The sequence below is a fragment of the Camponotus floridanus genome, unplaced genomic scaffold (assembly GCF_003227725.1).
Source record: "Camponotus floridanus strain SB8 unplaced genomic scaffold, Cflo_v7.5 scaffold13, whole genome shotgun sequence".
Lineage (NCBI taxonomy): Eukaryota > Metazoa > Arthropoda > Insecta > Hymenoptera > Formicidae > Camponotus > Camponotus floridanus.
The window spans coordinates 2,119,432-2,143,954 of NW_020229248.1; the positions used below are offsets into that span (position 1 = coordinate 2,119,432).

The window sequence follows — 24,523 nt, forward strand, 5'->3', positions numbered from 1 at the left end:
TCGCACGAGGCGAAGAATTTCAAGAGGCGGTTTCATCCCCCATGTAAAAATAATATCGCGAATCTATCGTATATTTCGCAAGCTACACTATTCTCTCTTCTCTTGATATCTCTCCAGATTTTTTGCGAGCAATTTTTTACGGAGGCTAATCCTCGTTGCGAATTTTCCAAAGCATCTCTCTATGCTCGAAAGAAATTACACCGACTTTTGGGAGACAGCTATGGTAAACATATTTGTCCAAGATCTAAGAGAGTAGGCGAGCATCGCTTTTACGTTGCTTTTACGTTTCGTACCTTATCGCTTGTTGTGGCATCTCGTCGAAACAACAACAATATGCCTTAGCGAGATACGATAAAGTTTCGATGCGACGTGGTTTCCGTGACGGAATCGCATCAAGACAATACCTCCCGGTTGAGTCGCCGTGCGACGTTGCAGAAAAAGACGGGAATGCGAGAGGGCGAAAATATCGTCTTCCATGAACAGTGCGATGACTAACAGCGTCGTATACACGAATCGTTGACGTGAGACGTGTGCGAGCTGACGCGTTTTAACGAGCGTCGCTAAAGCCAGCGCTATTCTGTTTCATAGAGCCAAAAACAACAAAGCAAGGGATCGTATGAAACACACCGACAGCGCGAGCATTAACGTCGTATTTGCGCTCGGCGTAAGTTAATTGAAATATTTTCTTTGCGTCCTGTAGATCAGAATTAGAAAAAAAATATACATCATTTTATATACCTCGCTGCTTGATTTTTCATTGTCGTTAATGTTGCATTTTCTCGCGAATCGCGTAAAATTAAAAAATAAGAACCACATTTGAACAATTTTATACATTTATTAATTTGAAAAAAGCATTGTATTATTATACTCATTAATTCCTACATAAATAGCTGGTGCGAAGAGTAAGAAAAGATCATTTTTAATATTTTTAAACGTTAATTCGTTCCTAAGTAGAACGGCAGGGAAGAAGGCGTTTAAACGCAGTTTTTTCTCCAGAAAAGGGACAGCCATTCGTCAACGAATGATAATCGTATAGCATAATATACCGAATCGGCGGATAATTTATCGCGAGGGACAGACATTAATTTAGGACCTAAAGATGCGGCGAGATACCGCGCTATAGCGCGTCTCGTAGGAGGTCGACGGGCCGCGCTGTTTGTGCTGCGCATGGTTCAGGATCTCTCCCCGGAGGCTATTCCGTCCCGCTAACGGATAGCTGTTGCCCTTAGACGAATCGATCCTTCTTAACCGCGGCGGGAGTACCGACTCGCCTGCGGGCGAAAGGGGGCGAATTTACCCGGGACTTTCTCTCCGCGCTCGCGAAAGACAAACACTCGCCGCGCCGTTCGTCCTCTCGCGTTCGTGTAACGAATCTGCGAAACTTGCCGAGACTTTCCCGAATCGGAGAAATCGTTTGGCGCTCGTTTCCTGATTGACGACGACGTTTGAAGACTGCGGCGAACTTCTCCGCTGAGCCCCTCGTTACTTTTGCGCTCTTTGATTCGCGCGATCGATAGACGTCGACGGAAACTATTATCAAAGTTAATCATGCTGTTATCACTGATTAAAAGTTGTTTATATTAATTTTATTTTTTTAATTATATATATACTATAAAAGAGAAAGAGAGAGAGAGAAACATAAAAGAATCTAAATGTTTTTATCGTCAAAATTTTTCAGATAATATTCAAATATGTGCGACATATGTATCATGATTGAAACTATTTAGAAAAATTTTAAGTATGTATATATTTGAAAATTTTTTTTCATACATAAAATATATATAAAATCACGACGTGGATCTTTGGCCGAGTAAGCCGAGTATAAAACTGCTAAATACGGCACCGAGAATTCAAGCTTAAAAGAAAGAGCAATACCTTTCTGCTAGCTTATCTTCAGAACGACCCTGAAACTTTCGTAGTCACGCAAGCACGTGGAATGCCGCACGGTATATTCTCACCCCTGGGTGGCATTGCTTTAGACTCTTGCACGAGGGTTGTAACGACGCTACGGAATTTTAATTCGATTCGCACCACCGGCAATTCAGCCAAGAAAAAACCTTGCCTTACAAGGCCACGGAATTCAACTAGCACGCGATAACTCCATATCCATTATGATGCAATCATATCTCGGGATAAGAATTATTGCGTGTATATATTCGGCGTTAATTAAATACTCTTTGCAATTATGAAAAACTTTTCTCTGTAATTTCGGTCAACAACATAGTTTTAGAATTTGATTTATAGTTATCGTTGAATGGAAAAGTTACCGAGTATCCTCAAAAGAGAGCCGCAATTGTTTCCTTGTTCGATTATAGCGGTCGACTTAATTTACCTCCAACTAGTCTCAAACTCGAGAATGAATAGCCTGTGTTTCTCGCCAAAAGTACCTTTCGAAATCGTTAAATTTCACGGTCGAATGAGATTACGTCAATCCTTTTTTTTTTAATTATTTATCGCTCTGAACTAAATCGTAACTTTTTGGGTAGTGAATTTTCGCATCCAAAATACCGCGTGATTCTTTTACCGCATTTCCCGCGAGTATTATTCATTATTCAAATACTTGAATTAATAATACAATTATCGGAGCACATTTACACGTTAAGTAAAACGCCTGCTAGCTTTTCGGATAGTCGTAAAGTATATTCGGTAATTTCGCGTATAGTAAGAAACAAAGTGGCGATAAAATGGACGGGATAGGAGACGCGACGCGTTAAAAAGTTAATTAAACTGCAATTAATGTGAGATAGTTTGGACTGCTGCGATGAATGAAGTGAGATAGGACGGCGGTATTCAACAGAGTGTGCACAATTCCTCATTAAAGTAATTCGACGTGCGCTGACACGGCACAGGACACGGTGACGAAAGGATTAACGCCGCTGCTGCCGCCGTCAGGGCTGCGAAGGGAGCTGGAGTGACAGTAATAACAGACCTGTCTGTCAAAAACCAAGTTTCGCCGGTCCGCGCGGTAATCTACGGGCCACCGCAGCGGTAACACCATTCAGTCGGCTATCTGTCAGCTATTTTTGTGCCCGTGCTCCAACATCCGCTGTCGCAATCGGCTCTCCGAGCATTACACGAGGCATTTCGAAATATAAAAAAAAAAAAAAATAAAAAGCGAGAGAGAAAGAGAACGCGGCGTGCCGATCGATCGATGGCGAGGCGATTTCGCATCGATGTAACGTCAGCGTGATTTTGAAAAAGCGTGATTTTGTTCTGCGCTTATATCGCGCTGCATTCCATATCCACGCGAAATTGTGACGAATAACGAGCGGATTGAAAGTTTGAAGCTGTCTTTAACGTCACGTCGTGTTCCGCTTCGTGTTTAATCGTAGTTGCGAAATCGCGGCATGAAACGTGCAAATGGTTTCGCGTGTGTTTTTCTACTAACGGGAAGTAATAAAAAGTTTAATTACTGACATAAGTGATTAAACGAATGTAAATGTTAAAGGAATTTATATATATATGAAATAGATAAATAATATCATTACCAACAATAGTCTGAAAAATTAATCGAGCAAAATTACCTAATTAGACTTAATTAGACAAATTTATTTACATCAACACTCTTATTTAAAATCAAAAATTTCGAGAGACCGCGAAAGAATTAGAAAAATTTTCATCAGAATGTTTATCTCTTCTCTCGGAGAGAAAGAGAGAGAAAGAGATTTATACTTTTTGGTAAAATAAATATATTTCATAAACATATAAAATAAATATATTTCGGAAGAATCACGAAATGTGTAAATTTATCATCTCGATTGTATCGCGCAAACTTGGTGATAAACGTTCAATGACACACGCGCACGCGAGATTACGAAGCTGCTATGTGCGTGCATTGTGATCCGCATAGTTCTTAATGCATATCGCGCCCATGATTTAGCCCGAGAGGGGAAAATATCGGAATTCTCATTAGCGGAGGCCGCAATGACGATATGCACGCGCATTATGGAGCAATTCCGCGAAATCTGCCGTGCACGTACGTCAACGAAAATTTCCGGTAACGGCCGATAAGCTCTCTCTTTTCGGCCACCGCGCTACGTTCCCAATGACTTTTGGAAGCATTCCATCGGGCTGCGGTGCGCACGATTCACGCAAAGCACGGTACGTGGGCTTAATCAAATGATGCATGATGAATGAAACGACAGAGCATAGGCTATAGAGCGTTGAACGGAATAGAGCCGCGGGTCGAACTCGTTTCTCGCCGTCGGTTGATCCTCTGCCAAAAATACGTAACGATGTCTCGACGTTATGTGACGTATCTCTAGCGATAAATAAATATCGAACGTCATTTTTACCTATCGTCGCTCGTTTCCTTCCCATCGATGTCGTCGTGTAATAATCGAGTGAAATAATCGCGAATCTCAAAGATTCGTGAAAGCGAGCGCGTAACGCAATGTTTGCTAATGGATGCGTTGTTTCTGCGTGAAAGGATGAAAAAAATGGAATTTATCTCGGCGGGATTCTCGGATTGTGCATTGTATTCAGAGGGGATGTATTCATATAGCGTGCAAAGGATGTTTCGTGCCGGCATGAAAGCGCACCGAGTATTTTAATTAAAAATCCGTGTTTTCAAAGAACGCCGACTAAATGGGAAAGAATGTTTACAGCACGAAATATGTTACTTTAAAGAAAATTCATATTGCTGTATATACGCAGCGAGATAAAAAAAATGCGAATAAGTAAATACCGAGGTTTATTTACTTAACACGGAGTCGTTAAAAATTTCTCGTGTAGTTGCATCAAAGATTATGCACTTTGTTCGATGACGAGCGTAAGACGCGCTCTTTCCTACTGCTGCTGCATTATGTAATCTGAACACTTAAGCTACTTATTTATATTTTATGAGAGATTAAAATGAATCTCTTTTCCAACAACATACTTCTTTAATAATTAATCCGCGCGGAGAATTGCGGGGATTTGATAAAACGTTGCTTTAACGTTTCGCGTAGCTTCAATTTCAAATGTGCCGAATACTTTTCCGCAAGTTCCAGATTGTATATTTGAACTATTACAGCATAGAAAATTCCAAGATGTGATTCATCGGTAAATACGTCATGTGAACTATATATACACGTATGTCATTTTGCTGTGTGTGACAACGACATTTCGAGACGTACGAGATGCGCGGATAGAACTCTATTTATTTGCGCACGCACTTAATAACATCATTACGTTGATGCAATTGACTAGACGCTTCGCTGTCTAAGTGATCAACGTCAAGCGGAATATAGCCGTGTCTGTTATAGCTTGGCATTTCAACATTTTCTTTCTAGGTCAAGGCTATACATTTATGCGCGACCGCGATAAATTTGAAATCGACCTTTCCAATTTTCGATATCAAATTTCTCTCATTCTTATTGTTAGAGTTCCGCGAATAAAATGCTCGTTAAAATAAAACGTATTGAAATTTAATCGTAAATAAGATTTATGTAGTTCATAAAAAATAGGGTTTTTATTCTTTAACGCAATTATATTCAATATTTCGCTAAATTCGCGAGAAACGAAAATACATCTCTCTGTTTGTAAGATCGAGTACTTGATCCCGTAGCGCACCCGTCCCAGTAAATCCCGGCTACTTTATTTAGTTTACACAAGCGCTAATTAGGTGAACGAGACAAATGGAGCCGCGCTCTCTCCTCACTTCGTAAATCTATTAGGGGAGACGGACTCTAAATTTTCGGGCCCGCGTTTCGCGAGGGAGAGGGTGGGAGAGAGAGAGAAACAGACAGAGAGAGAAAGAGCGGAGAGGTCACCATCGCCTAGACGACGGCCAAGTAAAAAGACGCCGATTCCTCTGGGGCCATTATCGCGATTTACGGTCACGCGTACCACCGATCTCGGTCCTTATGCTCTCTGCAGCCCGGGACCGTAATTTTCCCGGCTAATGCGCTTAGCCGCCATCATCTCGCGGCATTTCCATATCGACGCGACCGCGTTGATCTTGCGTCGTCATTCGAAAATATGTAGATTAACGTAATCTCCATATGCAGGCTATTATGTAAATTGGTATATTTAACGCGATATAACTCGGAAAGAAAATTTATCTCGTCTTTTTTTCGTGTCATTTTAAATGGATAATGAATGATGTAATGGTTTACGTCAGCTCACCTTTAATTTTTTTTTTTTCAACATAAGAAGAATGTGATCGAATTGTTGCAGATCTCGTAGGTTCGTGGCATTTTCTACGGTTTCGATCGCGTCGAAAAATACGCGAATTCAAGCCGATTATGACTTTGCGGCGGCGAGGGCACCGCCTCTCTCTCTCTTTCTTTTTCTCTCGAGCGTCTGCTTCCGGCTCGATAAACCATACTCCGCCAGATCCCACCTTTTTTGCCCTAAACGCGCGGCTGCGCGCCCCGTGGATTGCGAAAACAAACGTTTGCATTCGGCACCGCGGGGGAATACTACGGGTGGCGGATCGAACGATAACATTTGTACTAGGGGAGTAAGCCTGTCCACGCGCGTCTTTCTCTCTTTTCGCGCCAGGTTATATACCGGAGATATATACCCTCGGCCCGGGGATCTTAAAAAAAGAACCGTTTATTTTTCCACCGCGAGTCGTTTTACCTCCGCGCCTCGACGGATCAAATATCGCGTTAAAACGCGCGCGGGTGTTTTATGGACTTCCTATTCATCTTTTCGACGTTGATGGGATTTACGAGTTCTCTTAAGTAGCGGCGTTTGATTTTCTCTCTAATGTTCGTTTCAGTAGTAGAGACAGGAATGCGAGTCGCACCGTTTGCGCCATCGCATATTCCTACCGCACCGCAATATCTTTTTACGGGGGGGGATGTCTCCTCCAGAGATACACGCCCGAAATATTCATTACGATCGTCTCGCTCGACCGTGCAATTTCGCGACATAGTACAGTCGCGACGAAGAAAAATCGCATTAATCACGACGTAGAAGTTATTCAAAACGGCCGAGATAAATGTTTCACTCTGTACACGGTCGGATTCAAATGACGTAAGAGAGAAAGAGCGGTAAAAGGGATAGGGAGGTCGCGGGGGCAAGGGGGAGAGAAGGGGTGGAAAGAAGCGGCGAGCGCGCGCGCGCGCGCGCGTGCGCGCGTCGAAGCGCGTGTGCGACGGGATGCTTCCTCTTCCTCCTCCTCTCCCCCGTAGTAGTGGCGGAAGGACACGAGACGGCGGGGGTTGGGTCGAACATCACAGGTGGCGGTGGGCGTCCCGACGTCGAGAGAGCGCCGCGACGCAGCGCACAGCAAACAACGCAGGAAACGCGCGGCCGCGAATAAAAAAAGTCCATCCGTCTGTTCGTTTTTTCATTTTTTTTTTTTCGTGCGCACGTTACGTCGCAGTCCGTCTCCTGTCCGTCGGCATCGCGCGCCGTCCTCGTAAACCTTTTCGGCGCGGCGGGAGAACAGTGCACGCACGTACGATACGTGCTCCGATATTCCGTTTTGCTCCACTCCGCGTTCTATTCTACTACGCGCGACACGCGCGCCGGTGCATCGCTCTCTGTCACCGCGCCGGTCGCTCTCGCTCGCGCTCTCCTTCGGCGCTTCGTCGATTGGGCGCGCGGCGGCGCTGGCGGCGCCTACGAAAACGTCGCGCTCTCTCTCTGTCGTCGGTGGTGGCGGAATCGTGCGCGGCGAAAGAGAGTGTCCTCGCGAATAGTGCGGTTGTCGACGTGCTTGTCGCGCCGTCGATCTCCGTCGTCATCGTTATCGTCGCGCCGTCGTCGTCGTCGTCGTCGTCGTCGCGATTCGATGTCGGTGTCGCGTGCCGCCAGCCCTTCCGCCCGGTGAGAATTGCCTTCGTCCGCCCGTCGAAGGTTCGCTGGTTCGCGCCGCGCGAAAATCGAGAAAGCGATGGGAATTTGCAGGCGCGTGTCGCGTCGCGGTGGTTGTTGCATTTTCGCTAATCACCGAACGCGGCGCCATAACGGGGCGCGTTCATACGCCATCGGAGTGTGAGAGGGCCGAGGGTCCATCGGAGGATCACGTCCTCCATCGATCGGCGATTAGATAGATTGCCGATCGCTGTATCGAGGAGGAGCAGTGCCGAGTCGAGGCTTTATCCACGCGCGAGATTTCGTCGCGATTGTGCTGTGTCGTAACCTGTGTCGAAGAGGGAGAAGCCAGAGGTGGAGGAGGAAGAGAGAGAGGGAGAAGGAGGCGAAGCGATATCACCGTGACGAGGAAGAAAGATAATGTGAGCGATCTCGTGCTCCGAAAATTTGGCGGGATAGCATCGAGCTGAGAAAGTAAACCATCATATGATTCTTTTCGCGCGAAGGGAAATAGTCCGCACGCGGGTGCGCGCGTATGTGTGTGTGCATGTGTGTTTATCTTTTTCTACCGCATATGCCTTTTTTTGTCTCACTTTTGATTGCGTTTCTTTCTCGTGTATCATTCGTGCAAAGTGCGCATTACGAAACAAATGTTTTGCGTCTCGATCGGTGATTCATCAGTCGTGCGGACTCTTTCACGATCGCATCATTTATCTCGACTAACCATATTTTTTAGTGACGTTGAATTAACGCGCGAAATTATGCATATTCAAATTCGAATATGTATATATATTCACACATTGGTTATATAAAATAAAAATATACGTATATTTTAGTAGCTATATTTAATTCTAAGAATGCGCTCGCTGAAAAAAATCGGCGAAGTGTTAAATCTGATAATTTTGTGGCGTTTGAACTTTAAATGTGCACATTTAACATTAAACGCCAAGTCGAACAGAGATGGTCGAAAAACGCATCGATGACACCGTCGTACACGCGCGTGCGTTTTATCGCAGATAAATCTGTCATAATCGTATTGACAAACTGCCGCGCACCACTGCGTTCGCCAGAAAACGGCTATACAAATAAAAGCGTACTTTACGGTGGGAATGAAATCTTTCTACTGCGAGACATTTACACGCTCGCTCTCGTTGCGAAACATCTTCGTGAAAATACGCATATTGCAAATATACGATGTTAGCGAGTTTTAAGTGCAGATATATATATTTGGATCGATATTTTTATTACTATAAATCATTATCGTAAAAAAAAGGATTCGAAATACGAATGAATAGAAGATTAAAGTAAAAGATTAAATCTAATAAGCTATTAATCTTTACATATATTTGTCTTTATGAATTCAGTATCACAAATACATATGTATATAGATAGATTCTATATATTTTTAAATAAGATCGATGTTTTATAATATTAATATATTGCTGATATTAATATTTTTTTTTCACATACTCAAAATATTTTTTTTAATATAATTAATAATTGTGCAGTTATTGAATATGCTTCACAAACGACAAATGTGACGTAACGCTTAATGTCACTTTGATGTTTTATTATCGGGATTGATATATAGGTACAGTTGTACAATAGATTATGATTATCATCCATGTGTTGGATCGCATTATGTCATGGCATTATCGTTTCTTTTGTCGGCATAAGAGGATATAGTGATTTGGCAATGTGCCGGTACCACGTGTACCAATCTTTATTTTGTTTTGATTGAACATTGATCATCGATATTTGTCTATAGTTATTTCGTCTGATATGTAGACGATGAGAAAATATATGAGAGCAAATTATATGTCTACATAATTTTATCTCTATATATTCAATTCTAATTATTATTATATTGTTTTTATGCAGATTTTATGGATGATAAGAAAAAATGTGATTAAATTCAAAATGCACTTTGAGTTATTTAGAAACGAAAACAAATTCAAAGCGCCAAATATACAGCATTCAATATTATTATCAATATTATGTTAAATCTGCATTAAAAAATATACATTTCAAATTTTCATTGTTTTCAAAATGAAAACAATAAATAATTATATTACGTAGTGAATATGTGTTAGATATGCGCTGTGTAATATCACTGCAACGATATTCTCGTACATGGTACGGAACATCATCGCTTCAACTTTCCTTCGCAAGATGCTATGAATGGAAGACAATTTGCAATTATACGTGGAAAAGCAGGCAACGCACCAAATGCTCCTACGAGATGAGTCGTGCGCGCCAGACGTTTCCTTTCGGTAATTAGGTCAATCTGTACCCAATGAGACGTTACTCGCGCCTTCTTGCACGATCGTTCGCGACGTTTCGCCTCGTTTAAGACGACGGGATCGCTGCCTCCCACGCCGATTCTAAGGATTTTAATTAAATCTTGGATATTTGCGCCACGCGCTTTCTTACACGCATTGTGAGATACTGCGTACATATTTTCTCTCTTAATTACATAATGAAGCTTGCAATGAATATTGCCTAAATAACGTTTATATATTTGTACGAAAATTTATTTATATTTTACTATTTATTTTTTTTAGTATAATATTTCACAAAAAGGAAAAATAGTTCGCAAAAAGCGCACGATTTAAAGATGAGGGACACTTATCCTTTTTAGGAGATTCAGGCGATCGATAAAACTGTAATAATTTTAGATGCGTCACGTGGATGATTCGCCTTCGTCGCGCTACCGATCTTCCGATAACGAACGGACCGCTAGAAATAAATCACGATTAAACACGCGCACGAGCGTTACGTTACGTTTGACGAATCCTCAAAATACTGCTGCTCCGTTTTAAGTTCGCGACGCGTAAAACGCGACGTTGACGGGAGCGTGTTGCGAAATCGGTCTCTCTCGTTTTTCTCTTTCTCTCTCTTCCTCTCATTCTCTCCGCGACCGTGTACAATCGTATAAATAGAACAACTTACATTGTGTATCCCCCCCGCGGTCGCACCGTCGAGATCAGCGACCATCCACGACGTAACATATAGTGCACCCATAATGCATGTCGAAATTCCAACTCCCGCATTCGTTGCATTCTTACGTCGCGGCGAGACGCCGCTTCCTTGGTCGCCGCTAAGGACGCACTATTTTATGCATCTGTCACGTCGAAAATAATTACTCGTAAGCGTAGGCGTACAACTAAGTGGACCGCGAATTATACATGTTACTACCGTTATATCAACGTCATTATAATTGCATCGGTAATCGATATTTTTCTTTTTTTTCTTCCTTTTCTTTCAAATAAGGGATATCGGATGATAAAGTTAATATATTCCAATTTGAATGACGGTAGCCGATATTATTCTGTGACTTGAGAAGATGGGAGAATGAAAATGTCCTATATATACAATGTAACATATCTTTTCTCTCCTGTCTCCAAGTCGCAGAATAATATTGTTTCTCGTTCCAAGAGAGACCGGCACGATTCGCATTAAAGCATGAGAGGGTACTTTAGACTGACATTTAATGTTGCTAATTATTACTCGCACTGAGAGAAGAGAGTGAGAAGGGAGACATCTGCATCTTGACGGGAAATTCATACTCTCTTGGCACACAGCACAATTGTTTGGCTACCGTTTCGTAATAATGCGAAATCGGCTTGTCTGATCTTGGGCGATGCGCTGAAGCCTCTGATGAGTGTTCTCATCGTGTATAAGTTTAATTGATAATTAGCGATAAAAACGCAATTAGATTTCATTTTTTTCTATTACCAGTATACAGTAAGAGTGTAGACGAATTGACGCAGTCATTTTTATTTCCGATACGATACATATTTTAACATAGATTTAATTTTTTTCCTCTTTAAGTTGACACATCGACAAAGAAAAAGATATAGCAACTATACGAAATAAATCGTTCGTGCGTGAACGCAGGTAGCGACCATTTTCCCCGAATAAACTGAACACATGAGGGGTCGAAATCACGGTCGCACCTTATCAAAAGTGTCTTATCGTTTCCGTGGTAACCGAGAGGTAGGAGCGATATTTCCGACCTATTTTTCATCGTGTCTTCTTCAAGACCGATTCTCTTTATCGGTAACCCAACATAAACATTCTCTATAGTAATTTTAAAATGTTGCAATTATATCCATGAATTTCACAATGAAGATTTTTTTTCATGAATGTAATATGTAACGAAGGAGAGGGAGAGGAAGATAGAAAGAAGAGAATATTACGGAATATTTCTACTTCGCCGTGAAATAAAATATTATACCGCAACAGGCGATAGAATTTTTTGCGCCCTACGTAAACCATTAAAATGCGTATCTTGCAAAAAGCGTAATATGAGAAAAATATATTTATTCCTTTAGACATTTCTGTCATTCTTTTTGTTCTGTTTGCTGAATTACTTTTATGCGTGTTTAAATATGTTTCTATTTACACCGGGGACAAACACAACTGCGTTATAAAAGGAAATATCATTAAATCATCTTCTCTCCGGCGAGTAAAACAGGAAGAAAACGCAGCTTGCTTTCGATGCTTACTCTTCCGTTACACCGGGTCTTACTCGCAATCATTTCCGGTTGCATGGACAGTAGTTTCCGTTTATTGCGGCTTTTCCACTCGTTCACGCAGCCTCTCCGGTTTTCTTTCCCGTTCTTCGCAGAACATCTCTCGTTTCTTTGGTTTATTTCAATACACCGCCGCGGGAGGAAATCGATGGAACTCGTTACGAACTTGCTGCACCGTGGAAAAGCCGGAGACTAGGTGCTGACTTCGATAACAAAAAAAAGGAGAGAGAGAAGAAGGAAAAGAGTCAGATAAACGATTTCTGCCGCACGCGAGATCCGGATCGTGAAATTGCCTGCGAGCTCGATAGAGTAAATTTTTTTTAAAAAAAGAACTTTTCATGTGTTTGTATGCCCCTATCTCTCTCTCTCTCTCTCTCTCTCTCTCTATATATATATATATATATATATATATATATATATAATTTAAAAATAATTAACAATGAAAATAAAAATAAAAATTTAAATATATAAATATATATATATTTAAATTTATTTTTCTTTTAATTATTTTTTAAATTATATGTGTGCATGTATATAGGAAGTTAGAAAGAGCAATGTTTTTAAGTTATTTATACTAAGACTGGAATATTTCGATAATGTTTTGTGTAATTTAAAACTTATATAACTATTTCTTGTTTAAAAGTTACTAAAGAATTACAGGTTAAGAATGAGGTCGCGATCGTGGAAAATTAATTTTGCTAAAAGTGCTAATGCATTGAAGATTGTGCGAGAAAATGCATCGATAAGTGTTTGTATGTGAAGGATGCCTCATGGATTCTCCTTTTTTTTATTTATTTCACGTTTATTACTGATCTATTTCGAAAAAAAATCATCACGCTGAATTAGCTAAATGTCATATACGACTGACACGCGTGCGAACGTCATCGTAATGACGTCGAGGCTAAACCGATAGCTATTCTTCGTTCTTGTCTCTTGTTTATCATCTAGATATTTCTGTACTTTTTGATTTATCTTTGTTATTTATTATATCGCCGATAAGGTCAGATTGTTATGGTGCATCTGTAATAGCGTTGTCAACTTTTGCCTTTAGGTATAGTTTAAAGAATTCACATAGATTTATATAAAAACTTTTTATGATATATATAATAAAAAATTTATATAAATCTATGTCAATATTATATATGAAAAAAATCACGTGCATAATTGTGTACAAAACCGAATGCGGAATTCAAACGTTTCACGCACATTTCATAATTTAATATAATATTTTTATCCGTTATCAGAAAAAATTATCATTTTTTAAAGTAATACTCTAATAACATTTCTAATTTCGAATATCTTGAAATATGTTTTCATTTCTGTAGCTTTTTGTAGAAAATCTGTCACAAAGACGTTAATTATATATAATTTGATGTATCAGTCACAATTATGCAGCTTGTTTGAAGAAGATACGAAACATATTGGTTGCCCGATGTTTTGTATTCTCAATGTCGAGACGAAAAGCATTTGTTGGCAGGCCACGGAGTCCTCGAGACATTCTTGCAACGCATACTGAGTTCATTAGGCTACCTGGCCGGCGCCTTTGTTCGATTCCATTTTCTAAACTAATCGCATGTGCTCTCTTCGAAAACATACGCTTTTATATTAATACTGACGCGCATCCAACGATGCCTCATTGGTATGTAGGCTACACAAATGTCCGAAACGTTATCAAAAATCGCCGTTAAAATATTGATCCATAGCTTGCGCCACTATCATGATATTATGAAATCATAAAAACTGATATATATGAGAAATTTTTAATTTTGCTTTTAATATTTGCATATTACATTCCATTGGATCCATTAGAAATAGTAAGAAATAATTTATCAGACAAAATTTTTTTACATTGAATCATCGATTTTCTATATATATTTATTTATTTAAATTTTTGCTCGCGCTTTTATTATTCATACACATTTTTTTTATTTTAAAATCTCCAAAAGAAATGAGAAGATGCGTTTTTTGAAATATCGCTTATGCTAATGGACGAATCCGGGAATAAACATGTATCTTAAGAATAATGACGCATAGAGGAAGGCGGGCGTGTAAAGAGGTAATGAGATATAAAACGGTCATTTAAATGTCATGAAGGCCTTAAAGAGACGGGACACAAATGCTGGGCTGCATTTTTGTCTTTTGTTGCAACAATGTTGCGGTCGTTAGAAAGCGATCGTGCGTGCAAGATGACGCGGTTTCTTTCTCTTAATGCTTCCCGTATTCTTTTACGATTATCACTGCGTCGCCTGACGACGATCGCTTCAAGCGTCCGTGAGGGTATCTTCGCTTTAATGACTCCCTTAATCGTCAGATATCGTGAGACGTTCCTTCACAACGTCGTGATATCTTTATATTTTCGCGTCGGAGTCAAGTTGATATCTCTCGAAACGCAATGATATTCGATTGGTTCGCCGTCAAAAGAAAATTGGGTAAAACGATGGTAACTCAAGATCTAATGGTATCATTATCTTTTGCAACTTCTATTTTTATGATAAACATTTTGTGATTAATATGAATCAGGTGTGATTATGTAACTCCTATTATTTTAGGATATTAAAATTTTATCTCTATTAATTTAAATTAAGAGATAAATGAGAAAAACAAAAAAAGAGTTCTGAATATATAAACACAAGTAAGAAAAATAAAATTTATTTAAAAAGGATTAATGCAAGCCTGGTTCATTTGATAAACAAAATTTGCAGTAAATTTGAATTGTTAATTGTTAAAAAGATCACTTGTTTTTCGCTGGTCTCGTCATTCCACATTTTCTATAAAATATAGAATAACTAGGGTTGTCTGAAAAGTCAAGGATTTAACAATTGTTTCGGGTAACGATGCGAATTATCGAAGTCAAAGACTGATAAAATCAAAATACATTGGGCATGTCGATTGCTCAGCTGTTCAGCTTTAAGACTTTCCACGATAACCACTGAAGAAAACCCTTCTAGCTACAGCCATTGCTTTAGAATCTTCGTGGCCAATTGGATATCTAGTGTATCGTGTATCGATTTCTATAGTTCAAGTGATCTTACAGCATTACTTCTGTACAGATACGCGTCCACTTAGAAGTATGTATAAATTGAAGTTTCTTCCTTGAATACTTATGAAATTGGTTTTATGAACTTACATGTATGCATGAGAAGTTCAAGACTGATACAAAATTATTGATTGATTTGAGATAGGAAAAATGCGTCTAGTTTTTATATTTTTTACACAGTGTATATATATATTTCTGTGCATGATAGTATAATTTATTTAAAAACACAAGAGATATATTTTCAATAATTTCCAGTAATGTAAACTTATCACATGTGACCTAGTTTTATATTAGTGATATGAGCATTTTACTTTCAAATATAAAAAAAAGTATTTTAATATGTGTGTATACACATATATTTACTTTTTGAAATTGCAAAAATTAAATTATTATTTATATAAGTCTATTTTCTTTAAATGAAATTTAAAAATTTATTCAAGTACAAAAATTATACTTCAATATTAATACATATTTAAATTATAAATATAATATTTTATTTCACAATTTGAGTTATAATGTTATGGTATAAACGAGAGAATATATGCGTAACATTTTCGTGTTTCACATTACTAGAACGAGAAAAATGTGAAATTCATTGCCATGTACACTGTCAATCGATACTGGTGGTAATAGTCATGGATGGCGACCTTAGCCGTTATCCGCAGGGACCTTTAATTTCGGCTGGTAAGTTTGTCGAGTTCGAAGTGGTTGACAAATAAAGCAGCCGAAGTATTCGCTGGAGTTGTCGCGCAAAAGCCAAGGCTAGATATCCACCTTCCCACGGGTGTTGAGTACCCTTGATTCTAGGGAGAGAAAAAGAGAAAGAAGAGATAGATAGATATTATAGATAGACGAGGGAGAAAGATAAGTGAGTAGGAAAGAGACGAGTAAAGGAGGAAGAAACGGCAAGATGGAAAGCGGGACGAAGGGAGGAAGATGGAGAGGTCTATGATTTTGGCGGCACTCCAGTCTTTGTATAAATACCACTGGGAGTCACCACGTGTCCTCTTCTCTCCCGCTTCTCCCATTCTCTCTCTGTGTGTCTCTGGCAATATAAACTTTATTATTTTTCCTTCTGTCCACTCTACGTTTTTTTTTATCATTCTTAGCGCGCGCGAACCAGGAGGCGCGACTCATTCCTGTCGTATGTCACAACTCGTAAATGAGGTTTAACGTGTTTTCGTTTTCTCCACATGTCACGACACTTATGCATGCTCACGTTGTTCTGCATTTTTCGCGAAAACCCAGATAAGCGAAACTTTCTGTCATTGAGTCGCGTCACAATCGGAATTATGTCGTCGATGAAATGGTAGGCGCTTGCGTAATTCCTTTGGACGTTGGACATCAATCATTTACAATAGCGTATATTAATCATTTTTATGAGATTAGCTTGTTACAAAGTGAATTATATCGCGTGATACTTTTTTTATTTCGCACAACTGCTGTTATTGTCAGTTTTTACGATGTAGCTAGAAATTAATGACGTATTTCATCCACATAACAGCTGAGGCTCATAAATTTTATTTCAATTTTGAAGTTACGAGCTATTAATACCAAAATGATACGAGATGCTTTGCAGAATAATGTATTTGTTACCAAACCAAAGATACATTAAGTTTTAAGAAGTTTTATTGATAGAAAATAAATGAAAGTGCTATTTGACAATTGTCAATCTGCATTTGCATAAATGCTATACCATGCTACCTGCTTGACACTCCATTTTATGTCTCATAAATGTTAATATATAGTTCACGATTCATTTACAATCCGAGAATGCGTAGCCAATCCTTGCGTCATGCTGCTAACAATATCTGAAGATGAAACGAATGTTATCGCGCGTGTCCCTGTTATTTCTCATAGTAATAGATGTATGTATTTCTGCTTTTAACTGTCGCGCAAAATCTTTTTACGGATCTTGCAGAAAATCATTTGAAAATTTTTCTAACTTTAAAACCAACTAGCAGTTTTATTCATGAATACTCAAGGACGGAAGAAGATGTTATCTTTTTTTCTCTTTCCTTCTCTGTTTGTGTCTCTCTGTCTCTTTTTCTTTCGTGTAACATCTTCGATATTCGCTTATCCTCGAAGGACTGCTAGACTCCTTGTGAGAGCGCTTGAATAGGGATGTAGAGGTATTCGCCGGTGCCGAGTAGAGCGTATAAAGACGTTGCGAAAGCAAGTACGCTTGGATCCACCTGGGAAATTTAAGAGAACATTCTATCGCGTAGTTATCACGAGGTTACGTGTCGCTCGCGCATCGGTCGACGACGTTACCGAGCTCTTTTCATAACCCCGTCCGGATGTGCCGCAAAGGCCGGAAGCTCGGTCATCATTTCTAGAATTTATGACGTTCAACGGCGCCCAGCCACTTACTACTTAACGCTCACTATCTGATGGCCGTGGATAGAAGCAAAAAAAAGGAATACTTTTTCACAGTGCAGAGAAAAAGTAATGCATCTCGGATTGTGCAACTCTGCTTTTAGAATTTAATTATTATATTATGCTCTCTTCAATGCTTCCATCGAAAATTAAAGTAAAGCTATTACTTTCAAATATCGTCGATTTAAGATTGTCCAAGGTTTTTCAATGTGAGATATTTAAGATTAAGCAATGTTAAATAATATTTTTTTATAAAAAAATTTTTAATTGAATGCACTAATATTTTTGAACAAGAAACAGGGAGTAAAGTTATAAAGTGGAATTATTTTCAACACATTCTTGAGTTTTCTTTAAGAAAGAATTTTTTTCTTACATCGTCGATGAAATCATAGATAGCGTGCACGGAGATATTCTCTTGACGCATCGCGCAAACTCTCGTGGTATTTCTCGCGCACCTGTGTATAAATATTACTGCCACGCGGAAAACACACGAATACTGTCGAATTATAGATTGAACAGGTGCGGGGCCACTTTATCGTCGTTTCGACGAATGACGCGTTCCTGTGAATGTGTAACCGCTTGAAAGCTTCACGTCGTAGCTTCGTCGACGTCGACATTTACGATCGTCGTGGTCACAGTCGTGTATTTTCTGTAAAACGATACAGAAACTAGCTACGTGCCAAAGAGCTTTTGAGGAATATCGATCGGCATTTCCTTGACGAAATTACTTGCTTTCTTGCTCTCTCATCTAATGATAGATATTGTATTAAAATTAACACGTGAAAAATTGCTGGACTTTTGAAATTGCCTACTTTCAGATTACAAATATGGAAATATATATTTATATATAAATTTTGTAACACTATATTACATTGTAATTCTCATTGAACATTTCAACAAATTATTTTAGTGGCTTTTCTCTGTTCATTTTCAATTTTGCAACTGAAATTTCATTCAGTGTTAATTTTATTATTAAGACTATTATGATTATTTTTTTTTAAATTTATTGTATGATTTCTCTGATCGATATATATATATATATATATTTTTTATATATATATATATATAATATATTAAAAAGAAAGTCACGACGAAGAGATTGCAAGTGGAACATCATAGAACGATTTTCGACATGAAGCGCCAGCTTTTTAATTAACTAAATGGAGAAACGGAGTATTTAATATCAAACAACAATTTTTTCATAATCGTCGACTGTGTTTAAATTAATTTGATTGCTATCACTCGTCAGGGGAAAATTGTGAATTCATATATATGGCAATTATTAGCGGAATTTTGTAATAAAGCGCGCGGAACGCAGAAAATTTCGTTATTTAATTACACCGCCCCGTTGTGCTTCAGGAACGAATTTAAGAACTTTGCAGGGTAGTTTTATGCGGAAATTACTATCAGACATTCCACAGTTTATATTGCGTAACTGCCGCTTTGAAGCAATTACGCATTAATACCGCGTTTCTTTTTTTTCTTTCTTCCCTCTCCCTCCTAGAAACCCGGTCGTTTAATCAGTCTGCAAACCAATCATCATTAGGCGAATACATTACCATTTCGTATTTACAGAATTCTGTGTTTGCGGATATCGGGGATTAATTTGCTACTTTCAATTATAGTTTTTACACTCCTCTCTCGAAATTATCATCGAGCCAGATTAAACGCAAATAATCACCGTGGTAATTGGTAGACACGGTAAACGTTACGTAATTGATCGCGTGCCAAAAACGTGTTATCGATTCGCGTTAAAAGTTAAATTGAATGTCGGTAGTGGCAACGGCGATATAGCTCATTGCTGCTATAGTCGATAAACCGTTCTCGTTACGAGTGACTATAATTTCTTAGCACCTCGGACCTACAAATTGTACTGCCGGCAGCGCTACACTGTTTATGCATTAGGATGAACGACGGGAGAGGAGAAGGGGAGGCCGGAAGAAACTAAACATTTTAGCTAAACACGCAGTGCTCGCGCACAATTTGCCCACAAGTTCTTTGTGACAAATGAAGGAGCAAGTAGCTAAAAAAGTGGTAGCAGGTTTCTGCTCAATTCATTTCCACTTTGTTGATTTTCACTCAAAATGTGATCGTTAAACCATTCTCGTTTCAAAATATAACATTCCATTTTATTCTTCCATTTTCTCATTTTCTTCCAATCTATTCTATTCTATTCTGCTTTAGTCTATATCCGATACGCTTTTGAGACTCAAATAATGCGATTATAATTTCATCTATCACGTAAATTATTTTCCAATACAATATCAAATAATTTTAACTATATAATTTTAGCTATAAGTGTTAATATAAATTTTATCTAATAAAAATTTAATATGGCACAAGTATTTATCGCAAATTTTTCACATAGACTTTTCACTAAGATTATAAATATAGTAATATGTAATTATTATTAAATAATAATTATTTTGTTGTTAAAGAAATACTAGAGTAAAACGGAATACTTTAAAAAGACATAAAAAGAACGACTATGATCGATAACACCTATGCATTATTATCTATGCGTTATTAGCATGACAATGAATATCATCGCGGCGATGCGTGGGAAAGAGAAAGAGAAGAGAATCTCTTAAGTTCGTCTCGTCGGTCGTGATTCATTGTTCCGCTGTTCCGCGGCTACTAGCAGTACGTCTCCCCGTAAGTAATGCCTGCTTTTCCGGGGATCGTTTACCCGCGGGATCCTCTCATTCTACGCGGACTGAAATCCGAGGAGGAAAATTAATTCTCGGTGCGCGGAAGTTGGCGGCAAAACACATCGCCTAGGCTTCCCTTCGTTAACGGATGGCTGCTTTATTACGAATTGCGCCAGGAGCGAGCGAGAACAAACGAGAGAAACGGAGGGGAAAAAAAAGAAAAAGAGAAAGAGATATATTGATAAAAACAATGTTATACTAATTCCGTGTCTTCGTATGAATGTATTTCAATAGAATTTATATTTGCCTTGTTATCTCGCGCAGACAAATAAATCGGTAATCGCGTTTTTTGTTTGGAAACTACACACTTATTCTGCGGCATACTCGAGGGTGTACTTTAATAAATTTCTAATAATGCAAAGTACGAACTTTACAAAGTTGTCGGAAATGCAGCAAAAAATTTGCATTTACTTAATTTAGAAAATATTTCGAAACATCAACTTTTATAGCCTCAAAGGAACCATGCTATTGAAATAAGTAAATAATACAATCATTTATTTATAATTTCCTCTTATTTTATTATTTTATTATTTTATTCCTGTAAAAATTGTTTTCCATCATAATGTAAAAAGTAATTAATGTTTTTTATCTTCATTTTAACTTTATACTTAAAAAGTTGTTGATTTATTTATGGTTATAAATTATTACAACATTTCAAGTATAAAGAAAAAAAAATAGTCTCTTTTGAAAAAGCAAATTTCTCTCTTTAAAAGATATTTTCTTTAAATAAATTTTATAGTGCAAAAGCATGAAAGCTCGAAGTCTTATTTCTTAAACTTACGATAAGTTAGTTCGGAGAGAGGTATAGATTTATAACGTGACGTTATAAGGGCTTGAAACTTCGACAGAAATCGCGCTAGAAGCTCCTCGTATTCGTTACGCAACGACCGATCAGGCTGGCTGGCTAGTCTGTAACTTTTCTACTGAACAACTTTGATGTACTACTCTTTTTACGCGCGTCTCATAGATGTGTCTCAAATGTGAGTGCGTTATTTACCGTCGCTCTTTTAGTTTAGCGCCATTTAATAATACCAAGCGTGTCCACTTCCTATGGTATATATTGTACGAGTGGAAAAAATGTGATAGTATTTTTCGAATTCTTGGCAAGCGGACGACGCATTAAAAATAAAGCGAAGCCATGCTGAAGGCGACAGCTGAATCGACGGAATTGTCGATGTCTTCGCGCGCAACGACCTCAAAACTTTTAGCATCGCCGAACCGAAAATAGCCGCGACAACAAATCGCGTTCTACATCAAGATGTATTTCGGTATGCGCGTTTTCCGATTTGCTCTCATGAATACCGACGGGTCGTTAATTGGATAATAAATCATACGACATTCGATCATTTCGTATTAGCGCACCGCTAATTATGATCACGGTCGAGAGTGGGTTTCTCGTCCTTATGTCTCGCGACACGTCGATAATCGTTTCCCGAATCGATCAATCACGTTGAGCCCCGGCAAGCCTCGTCTCGAAGAACCCGATAGCTGGCAGTGCTCTTTTACGAGGCGTTAATCAATGTCCGAATTGCCATATTAGTATTTGACGTCACTCCGTCATCGTGCGGACATGTCCTTTTTACTATCTTCTCTCGTCTTGTATCGGACACGTGTCAACGTAAAATTTAGCATATCCGTAATATATTCAGTTTTTCGAGGCGTAAATATCGATTTGTGTTTCGCGCGAAATATACAGCTGTTTTATATTTGAGATCTCAAAGATCGAGAAATAATTTCACGACTTTATAATTTTGGAAAAAAAATATAGAAATACATTCTACTAGAGTTTAGAATCATTTTTTGAAATTTAAAATTAGATTTAAAATTAATAAACTATATGTTGCAATTCTATTCTTATCTTTTTCCTTGGAATTTTAGCGCTTGTTCAACTAGGTATCATTGACCTGCATGGATTTTTAAAACTCCGACTGCCAGATTTTGCAAATATGCAAGTCTGCAAGAACTCGCATTACTTTTTCTGTCTTATTGCTCTTTTCGTCGTTCTCTCGCATTCTTTAGACTTCTTCGGTTTCATTCTTTTCGGTGACCGTCGAGGTTTCTCACCGGAAAAGCTTCTCTCTTCTTGTTTCTTTTACGCGCTTCGACCGAAAAGCCGCGCTGTCTCGGTCTCTATGAATCATAACTTTAAATTAAAATCTGGCGAAATCTCCGTGACGAATGACGCGGAGCCGCTTAATTATGCGCTAAAGAGCGCTCGTGAGGAATCGGACGGGAGCAACCGGAAAGGGAGAGCCACTTTTCATCATGTTGCTCGTAGAGACTCCGCAGTTCTTGTTATTCGATGTCGGATAACTCGCTGCCCTCGCGCTTAATCTCTCCGTCTCCTTTCCTATTTTTAACGCCCGCGGCGCGTGTCGAGAGACCATCGTTGAATTATCGAGGATCCCGCGTTCGCCTTCCACAGCGAGGATGGCAATCGGTCGGCCATCAATCATCCGCTCCTACTTCCGTTTGTCGGAACGTTGTTCGTTCTGTCGTCACTTTGAAAAGTTTTTAATATCTATATGCGATTCCGCTCTGCGATTTTAAAAATGTTACGTGTCTTAATTGAGTTTTTCGGTTACACCCTAATAAAAACCATGTAGGACTATAATATAAAGAAGAGAGATCTTGAAAAAGATGAAATAATATTCCATTTTTGAATAAAGTAAGACTTTGAAAATAATCTTTATGTAAAAACAAAATATAAAAAGAAAAATATTATGCAAGAAAAAATAAACTATCTTCTCTAATACGTCGATATGATTTTTCGTCAGAAAATAAAAGTAAATTCCAAATAAAATAAATTCTTTAAATAATAAATTTTGTATGTTATTGAAAGGAATGAACAAATTACAAGGAGAATCGAACGAAAGTCGTGCTTCCTTATACGAACAATGCGGTTTCGACCAAGCTTACACTAGTGAACTTTAGTTTTTACGATTTCGCGTGTTCAATCGCTGTGCGATACGAGGACCGATAAAAACGAGGAAAGACGAGTACCAGGAAAAGTAGCAAAAAGCAAAAAAAAGAAACAACGGAGATATAGAGCGAGGTTTAAATGCGAGTACGTAAAGAGAGAGACTCTAAGCTGTCTCTGACGTCTTCCCATAAATCGAAGAAGTCCGACTTTTCAGGCCGCATACTGCCGAGCTTTCTCGAGCTTATTTAAATCATCCATAAGACCTTCTTAATATTGAAAAATGGCGATAGTTCGTTTCTCTTGTTCTCTTCCACTCCACTGGAAACGTCCGTTCCGATTCGAAGCTCGCTGAGTAAACGAACCAGAGTTCAACGTTACGACTGTTGAATTGGTACGCTATGAATAGTTATATACTAATTTCTACATTTCTTAATTGTTAACATAATTAATGACTTTAATTTTTTATTAGAAGCGTCGATGAATGTAACTCTCTAACGGCGCTTTTTATTCCGTGCATCAGAGAGTGTTACGCAATATTGAATGCTATAATGTTTGCTTTGTATAATCTACCCGGAAAACGCGATTTCCGAATATTGGATATGCCACGAACGAGATTTGCACAGCGTTATCCGATATTCATTTGCAGCAATCCGGAATGATTCGTATTTCACGAATGTACGATTAATTCAGATACCCCACAGTTACAAATGTTGCGCTCGATGATCTAAATTAATTATTGCCATTTTTTTACATTATTGTCCTGTATATATCTTACGAATTCGATTTTATCGCGAGTTTTATTCATTGTTTTAAACTTTTTTATACGAATTTTTTTTTTAACAAAACAACCGTTTAAAAAATGAACTCTCCGACAGGATTTTTAACAACCGAGTATCGCACGATATATGTATGGAGATTCTCGTGGATATCTCTTGCGTAGGATATCTGATACGGTTATCCGCAAATTCAAGCGAGGGCGAGAGGACGCACCGCGTTCTAGTCATCATCCGTTCGCTTAATTCACATATCGTGTCTATTTCCGTGTCTATGATGCGACACGAGGACGCGCGTTCCGGAGGATAGCTGAGGGATTTAGATACAACGTTAATAACATTCGCATAACTTCGACCCACCCGACTGTCGGAGCCTAGCTCCGACGACCTTTCGCATTCACGTATATGCC

General features: G+C 38.7%; 1 protein-coding gene across 6 annotated transcripts in view; it reads left to right on the plus strand.

Moving 5' to 3' along the window:
• The window catches only part of LOC105255092, a 360,332-nt gene that overhangs the window by 127,414 nt on the left and 208,395 nt on the right, over positions 1-24,523 (plus strand). The window contains exon 1 of one of the 6 annotated variants that reach the window (XM_011264182.3): positions 7,576-8,226. The exons of the other annotated variants lie outside the window; for them this stretch is intronic. The gene's annotated coding sequence lies outside the window, so the exon portion shown is untranslated. Of the gene's footprint in view, positions 1-7,575; positions 8,227-24,523 lie in introns of those variants that run through there. 6 annotated transcript variants of the gene reach the window in all.